Source organism: Pollicipes pollicipes, unplaced genomic scaffold, assembly GCF_011947565.3.
Source record: "Pollicipes pollicipes isolate AB1234 unplaced genomic scaffold, Ppol_2.1 Scaffold_3447;HRSCAF=4054_pilon_pilon_pilon, whole genome shotgun sequence".
In the NCBI taxonomy this organism is placed as follows: domain Eukaryota; kingdom Metazoa; phylum Arthropoda; class Thecostraca; order Pollicipedomorpha; family Pollicipedidae; genus Pollicipes; species Pollicipes pollicipes.
The window spans coordinates 25243846-25252511 of NW_023596297.1; positions in this window are offsets into that span (position 1 = coordinate 25243846).

The following is an 8666-nucleotide window of genomic DNA, read 5'->3' on the forward strand; positions in this document are numbered from 1 at the left end:
CCTCTCCGCCTGGCTCCTCCGCGGTCCGCTCCGCACGTCTGCTTTTCCCTCGCCATCTTTCTGATCTTATCTTGGGGTTCGTATGCGTCCCCCGCGTTTGTCACAAAGGTACGCGTCATGGATGTACACGTGACTCCTTCATCTGCCCTTCCGTTCATCTCTGCTTGCATCTCGTACATTTGTTCCGCATTTGTTTGGCTGTCTGTCTAACTCCGGTTCTGTCAGTCCGTCTACCTCCGGTTCGGTCCGTCTGTCCTGCCCTCAGTCACTCTCGATGCTTGGTCCCAGCGGTTCGGTCGGGTGCAGCCCGTTTGAAGTGCCTCGCAAGAGGGCCGCGCGGATGGACGCCACCAGAGTAAACTGGAGACCTGTGTCAGGTCCTCTCCTGAAGCGCACGCCAAACGGTCGCTTTGGTAGAGCGCTGGCCGCACGGATGGACGCCACCAGAGTAAACTGGAGACCTGTGTCAGGTCCTCTCCTGAAGCGCACGCCAAACGGTCGCTTTCGTAGAGCGCTGGCCGCACGGATGGACGCCACCAGAGAAACTGGAGACCTGCGTCAGGTCCTCCTGAAGCGCACGCCAAACGGTCGCTTTGGTAGAGCGCTGGCCGCACGGATGGACGCCACCAGAGTAAACTGGAGGCCTGTGTCAGGTCCTCTCCTGAAGCGCACGCCAAACGGTCGCTTTGGTAGAGCGCTGGCCGCACGGATGGACGCCACCAGAGTAAACTGGAGGCCTGTGTCAGGTCCTCTCCTGAAGCGCACGCCAAACGGTCGCTTTCGTAGAGCGCTAGCTATCTGACTCTTGGTCTCGGGCTGTACTGTATCAGCCAGACTTCCTGTCTGTTCTCATCGGCCTTTTTGCGCCTTTCGGGAACACGTACCTTGCCCGAGACTACACACTGGGTGTCTGCTTGTGCCATACCTTTGCCGAATGCCCTCACATAAATTTATGAAATTATGGTGCTTGCTTGTTAAGGCTTTCATGTTAAAGATTAATGAACCCCCATAGTCTCATGTCTAGAAATGCCTCAGCGCGAAGAAAATTTTTTTTTTTTTTGCTTTCCTTCAGCTTCACAAGTCCATGTCTTTTCCGACGTTATCCTTTCATAGACCTGTGATGCTGGAATAGGCCCGAGGCTACGTTTCTTTGAACCACCTTTCGTAAAAGCCCTATATGCCTTTGTCACCGAAGATTTTTTGTACATATTGTGTAAAATGCAATGCTTTGCATCCAGATATCGAGACGCACACTGTGTATGCTGAATTGGCCATCCGTAATGCATTCCATACGATCTAGAAGCTCATTTCATTTTTATCCCTAGAGTCACCCCTGTTATGCCGTTCTGTTTGCGTCGCAAAAACCATGCTTGTGTTGCAGCTCTCGTACTCGCTGGAAGTACCATTTACCCACGTAAACCAGTGACAGTCAGGATGTTTTCCAGGATCCAATACCAGTCGCGAGTGATATCACCAACCTACAGTCAACAGATTGGCGGCATATTATCAAGGACTGTGTTTGCATGTGATGTAAAAACGAAAAACAAAATAATCAGTTTTGCGCCCATAGGAATCTGTAATGGCGGAAGTTGCCGAGGCGAATCTCTGCAACCCACATCCACGGTGGCCTGAATCCTTGGGAATGGTCTTTCCAACTGCCTCCTTCCCCGATGGCCGGGCCGTCCCCTGCGGCAAGCCAATCGATCGGGGACTAATCAACCATGATTACGGTAAATCCCGCGGTGCTAGTCATGCTCAGCTCCCTTTCACAGCAAAAAGTCATGCATAAGTGAAGCCTCACAAATCTCATTGGCCCAGTTTATGTGATATACAAAAAGATTGCATTGCAAGCCATTGGAGCAATGAAATAAAAAGTTCTTGCGCTAAATTTTAGTTAAGGATGTCATTGTGGCATGCATGGAAAAGCACGACCAGGTTTAATACTATTAATCTATGTCCCAGCCCAATAGCACATTGGCAAGACCACACATGATGACAAGAACCCGGCTGGTCTTGGTTCTTGGCCCAGGTGGAGCAGCGTCCTGCCCTATTTGTGTCAGCTCCTGACTGGGTTTGAGTTGCAACTTGCAATTCTGGCGTCATCACTCCCTGCCATCGGAGGCCATTGTACTCAATAATACAAATATGTTGCACCTCGGCGACTTTCCAAAACATTTTGCTGAACATTAGGAAACAATTATGCGCCAAAAGAGAAACTATATCACGCTTCTATGAAGAACTTTGATGGCTGCAAAACATCTTTTAGTTGTTGAAATAAGGCATGCAATGCACGTTTGTGATCGAATGACGAACCAGACCAATCGGTATGTAGCTCATCTTGAAAAAGTGTAGATTTTGAGGATATTCACTGGACGTAGTTTAGGGAAGACGCAGCTTAGGTACAACGTCTGTTTACACAGAACGTGTGGTCCCAACGGGTAGAGAACGTGTTTTGAAAAGTGAAGATGTCTTCATGCCAATTTAAAGGGAGTGTTTCCATTTGTGTGATTTTACTTTGAGATCGTCATTTTAAATAATAGTCGGGCAGTTCACAGTCCTATCTTTCCTAAGTTTTAAAACTCTCTGGGTCCTGAGCTAGACGCCTGCGAAGGTGCGCAGACCATTTCGCGCGGACAATTTCAATTCCTAGGTATCCATGTCGCTGTCAAAACGTCACTTGAATGTCGTGACCACATTGGCAATGCGGCGTTCAAAGCCAATACAAATATGATCGCCGAGTTAACTGAGTCTGGCGTACGTGAGCATGATTTTTAGAACCGACAGACTTCAGTAGGCTTTCAGCCTTTGTTTAACATTCACTGTGCGTTTAAAATGTAAATCACGTTTTGTGCTACTCAATACAGGAAGTTGAACAGTAGCACTAGTTTTTACGGAAATAAGACTTGTAATGTGATAGCTTAAAAAACACCATAAGCATGTGAATTCAAGTAGACGACATAAAATCACGGGTTTATATGTACGAACACCACAAGAAAGGGTCTGGATGCATGCCATGGTAATTCCCACTACATTTAACCGTCTAGCAAGGCAGTAGCAGTCCACCGTGCGCCAAAAAAAAAAAAATGTTGTGTTAGGTAACACACTTTACGTTTGATGCATACGCTGACCGGTCTGAACCCCTCGTGCTGGGTTGTGACGTCACGACCAAATCAAATGTTTGTTCTATGAACAGAAGGCATAGGCTCCACCTACTAAGACAATCTAATTAGCTGTACTTGTTGACCGATTGGTTACTTTGCATCACTTAGAATGACAAAGGGAGGCTTCAGGTCATTTTACGCCATTGCGGGTAATTTCACTGGCTGATTCACTCACGTACCCAATTTGAACGGAATGCTCTACATTTGAGGATATGGAGGCAAGCAGCAGCTGTGATGGAAAAGGTCTGCATGTAACTGTTGGCATGCTTTTCAACTAAAAGTACTGTTTTAGATGACGAAATTTTGCTCCTTAGTAAACACGCTCTTCAATACGTCATCTTTTGATTACGCCATGAAACGTGTCAATGACGTCAGAGTCGCTGTGGGACCGGCCCTGTTAGAATTGCCACTGTAGTAATGTACTGTCATACATTTATATTTCAAGTGTTTTAACCATTAGTCCGTAATCACTGGTTAGCTTAATCAGTAACCGCATTGACCATTGGGATAGTTCAATCGTTCACGAGCGTCTTTGCACCATGAACAATAAATATAAATAATCACTGAGACTTACGAAATAAAACGATGAGTTCATTGCATAACTGATAAAGCCAAATGCCCGTACACTTCAGGAATATGGGCGTTAGCAATGCATGGGATGATGAGCGAGAGATCATGGTGAAGGTTGGTAACGGGGATGGTAAGAGCAGTGAGACGATGGCAAATGTGGCGATTTCGTGACTGTTGGTCGTGATGTGGGTGGGTGTGAAAGTGTGATTAACATAACACGTAAACACACCATCGTTGACAAAATGCAGCCGCTTATGTGTATACCGCGTTTCTTAAAAGCCTAAAGCGAATGAAGCTAAGCTGCCGGTGGAATCCTGAAGAAAACAAAATAATTGTGGTTGTGTTCTCAATGCATGCAATGGGCGGTGTGTTCACCTGCAGAGACGTGACCCAAATGATTGTTGATTAGTAGGCGTTAGACATGATTCGATTAGGCCTCAAATCTATTTGGTCATATTTGATGAACCTGGGTGAAAGGTGCAGGGCCCGGTCTGCCCAAACTGACACCAATCGACTGGATGATTACACGCGCAGCAAATTGTCGTGCCGGTAGTAATGTCACTTGTCAAGCGGCCAGTGGGTTTGAAAGCCGAAACTCATACGCAAACCAATATTTAGCTGCAATGCTGTAAAAAAGTGGCACCAGTGGCGTGTAGAGAATTTCGCAATGGGAAGTATAACTCAAAAACGTTCCCTGAAAATACAGTTAAGCACGCTGCAGATGTGCAAATTTCCGGGCGTGGCGTAAGGCGTAAGACCACATGGATCACTCCGTCTCTACGCATCTACCTCGAAACTTCAGTTGTCAACATTCCTTCTCCGACATATCGGAGACGTCGTAAATTTGGTATTGAGGTAGTTCGTGCCCGCGGGCCACCACGTTAATACGCCCCGGAGCAGGCCTAACGGTTTCGATTTGACACCCGACTGTCTGCCGTCGCAGCGATCAGAGCAGAGGATTGAGAAGGGCCTGTCCATTTTTGATCCTCAGAAACCTCTTCTTTGAAAGTTCGTTCCGGTTCCAAGCTCGGTAAAGTGGAAAAGGCCACTCTGGGGATGAAATCGACAAGGTCAGGTTAACATTTGTCCTGGGATATTTCAGCATGGAACAAAGGTCAAAGAAATACATCGTCAATCTCCGGATGAGCAGAGCAAGATCTTTTGCATAAGCCATGATTGTCAGTGAGGATAATCATGTACTCGTCTAGATAATGACGTAGACGTTTATTTTCTCACAACTGGGCACTCAACAGTCTTTTTTATAGCTCTGTAAACCTTTTGCAGCGTGTATTTTCTCAAACTGCACTTTTATAAAGGATTTCCCGGTAGAAATGATCCGCGGGTATCTAAAACATGTTTGTAAATCCGTACTATTTGTTAAATTGGGGTGTCTACGATTATGGACAGTTGTAACGCCAGATCTCCTCCTTCGAAGCTTTTTAGTGAGGGGCTAAACGGCCGACCAAACCTGTTGACAACTTCATGCTTCGAGCCTATGGCAACGTTCGACATCAAACATTCATCCTTTGATTTATCCTTCGATGCTGCGTGGTCGTTAACCTATCCTCTCCAGAATATAGTGATCTTGGGTCAGGTCAAAGGCCACCAAAAATGTCAAAAACCGGAAAAATGGAGTTGCAGACAACCCCATGCTCCGAGCCCATTGCACCGATCAGCACAAAGCCTTCATCAATCGATGTGTCACAGACGATATCATACCCTTTCCAAAACATAATGACCTTTGGTCAAGTCCAAGGTCTCTAAAAACGGCTGAAGCCATCTGGAATTATTAATTGATGATTTTCAGCTCAGGGGCGCTTCAACTGCAGCGGTCATTTTTTTTCGCCCGTAACTGTCTCAAGCGATAATTGGATGTCCAGTCCACCGTGGCTTACGCAGATAAATAATTTTGTCAGGCCGATGGTCGTTTCCACAGGGTGCAAATTACAGTGCCATGGCCAAGCAGGAGCAAATATGATCTCAAACAGATATCATTTCAAAATGTTTCAACAGACTGGAATTCAACGCTATGACCCTTGCCAATGAGGGAGTGCAGGGACAACTCGCACTGTTGAGCCTAGGGTTGTCCGCAACCAGTTTTTTGTGGTTTGGGGCGCTTTTGGTAATCTTTGACCTGACCTGAGGTCACCGTGTTCTGGAAGTAATAGGTTATTGGGTGTGATACATCGATCAGTGAAGGCATGATGCTGGTCGGTGCCACAAGCTCAGAGCTTGGGGCTGTCGGCAACCATAATTTTCGGCTTTTGTATTCTTGGTGACCTTTGAGCTGGCCCAAGCTCATTACAATATGAAGCGAATAGCTTATCGAATGAGCGTCATCAAAAGGTAAAGGTTTGGTGTCAGCCAGTGTCATAGGCTCGTGGCATGGGGGTTGTCAGCAGGTTTGGTCGGCCGCTTAGTCTCTCCCAACTTGTCAGAGCTTTTTAAAAACATTCTGGGGCATCTCTGACGCAGACGCGACAAAACAAACACCTATGTCCCTATGTCCCTGCAGCGTCCTTGTTCATATGTATATAGTAGCTACGGAGGTTACTTACAGCTCTTACAGAACTCACTTACGGCTCTTACAGAGCTTGCTTGTAGTGCTTCCAGAGCTTACAAGGTTCACATGCCTTAACATGACTCAAGGTCGCTTTCGACCTGTCGTCAGCACGTTTGGCAGCACCAATCACGGCCCAATATTCTCCCCGCATCGCGTCAAGTGACCAAATTTACGTGGTTTGTGACGTTACGCGCCGGCTGACGGTGATGCCAGCATTTTTTGTCAGCCAGTTAGCATAGAGAGAAGGCTCCACCAGATAAAAAATCACTCCGGAAAGAGAAACGGGAGTTTTATTCGGTAGCTCTTGCGCTTGCGAGTACGTTAGGTGGGGTGGGGGCACTTGTCTCTAGTTTTTGGTAATGAGACGTATGATAAATGTGAAGGGATCGGACTGCCAAAAGAACCATGAAAAGGTGAGTGGAAGTGATTGTGTGGTGCGTGGTTGCGTTCCCCACTAAAGTAATAGCGTTTGACTATCGGAAAAGATGGAGAACAGGAGCGCGGTGCCTTGCATCTCGAACATAGCCTTTGTCAGTGCGAGTGGGAAGAAGCAGGAGTGAGAAGTGAAGAAATTAAAATGAGATGGGAATGGCAAAATGCAAGTAACTTAAGGGTGGGATAGATGAGAGCAATACTAGAGCAGAAGTCACATTTCCATACAACCATTCAAACACTTTTGTCTCAGCCCGCACATCGAACGCTCCGTCAGCACACATGACGTCACACATTCCAGCTGACAATCCTGCTGACGACAGATCAAACGGCGCCCGAGGCGAATGATCCTTGAATGAAACGGCCCTCAAAGCCGGCCCTGCCGCACATAGCACCGATGTAAACAATAATGGCGCGTCCAGCATCCAAGCCCTTGACGCATCCTCATTGCTGATTGCCAGGTCTAGTATTTTCCTGGAATTTTAACAAACTAAAGACATGGGCTAAAAAAATGCCTACAAGGGGTCACACTAAATATGACTAACTTTTTTAGTAAGATGCAGGTGATTTGCATATTCCATGTTGAGAAATTGCATGGTAGCAATGTTTTCCTTGTCAGAGTGTTAAGTAAATACTAAAACGCCATAAAACATAAAAATTGGTACAAATTTGTCCAGCAAAGTTATCCGTTGTGAAAACGGCTAACGTAAATAAATTGTAGATCTTTACCATGTATTCACTGAGTACATCGTGATGATTCAGACACGCTGAAGTTATTCACCAAAAAACTTCGTGACATTTTAAGCACAAAGCGCTTGCGGCACGTGCAAATGCGCGTATTCACACTCGGAAGCGTTGTAATCAAAGACAAATGTTTCCTGACCATGACTGGAAGCCCGCTGCTGACTTAAAGGATCAACTGTGAGGATGTCAGCCTGCGCGCAGCTGGCGTCTCCGAAGATGAGAGTGATTCCAAGACATGAGTGGAGCATGCGGAAGCGGCCGCTTCTAACGGATTGGATGCGGATGATGGGAGCAGCATGCTTGCCAGGTCCATGTTATGATCAAAGTTCAAGCGAAATGAAAAGCTCGAGGCATGATTTTCATCTAAAGCACGATAAGTACGACGGGCAGGCATCGATCAAGCTCAGGCCGGTGAACCGCTGCGATGATTCCTGTGAGCTGCAGCCAGCTGTAGTGTGTTCAGGCGCAGGGGATAGGGGACGGGGGACAGGCGCATGTTGTCCGCATGCAGCATGTATAGCGCTACCGGGTTGAAACGTTGCTGTTTTTATTGGGGGAGGGGGGAGCAATATAGAAACGATATTACAGCGATGTTCAAATACCCATGCTCTATGCACTCAATAAAGTAAATGTTGAAGTGACAAGCCCGTTATTGTATAGAAAACATCGTGTCACTTGATAATTTTCGGCAAGTGCCGCTCTTGAGCAATGGTAGTACGGAAAGTGCGGAGCGTGAAGATGTCAGTGAGCTGTTAAAACAACAAAACAACATGAGCAACGAACGCGATGATAGAGATTAATCAGCTGGTGGCTTTGGTGCTCGGCTGCTGAAGGATGCCAAACTAAACATGACTCACTAAGGAGCAAGAGGCCCGGATTACTCGGAAATTTCGAGCACTGCGAACATGACTTCCCAGGTAATTTAGGCTGGAATTCAAGACCATCTGCCCAACATTCACATCAGCTCCCCTATAAACGGCAAGCGGCGCGGTTCACCACCCAGGGTCAGGTGTGGGCCGCTGTACCAGCGGGCGGGACGTGACAGGGTGACTGAACCCTTTCGAACATCCAGGCATTTCAGGCTTGGCTGACGTAATCAGCAAGGTGCCGGGAATGGGGTTCAACGGTGCGTACGGCACATATATATTGCGATATTGCAAATGCGCTTTAACATGTCGTCAAATAAAGTAGTTCGA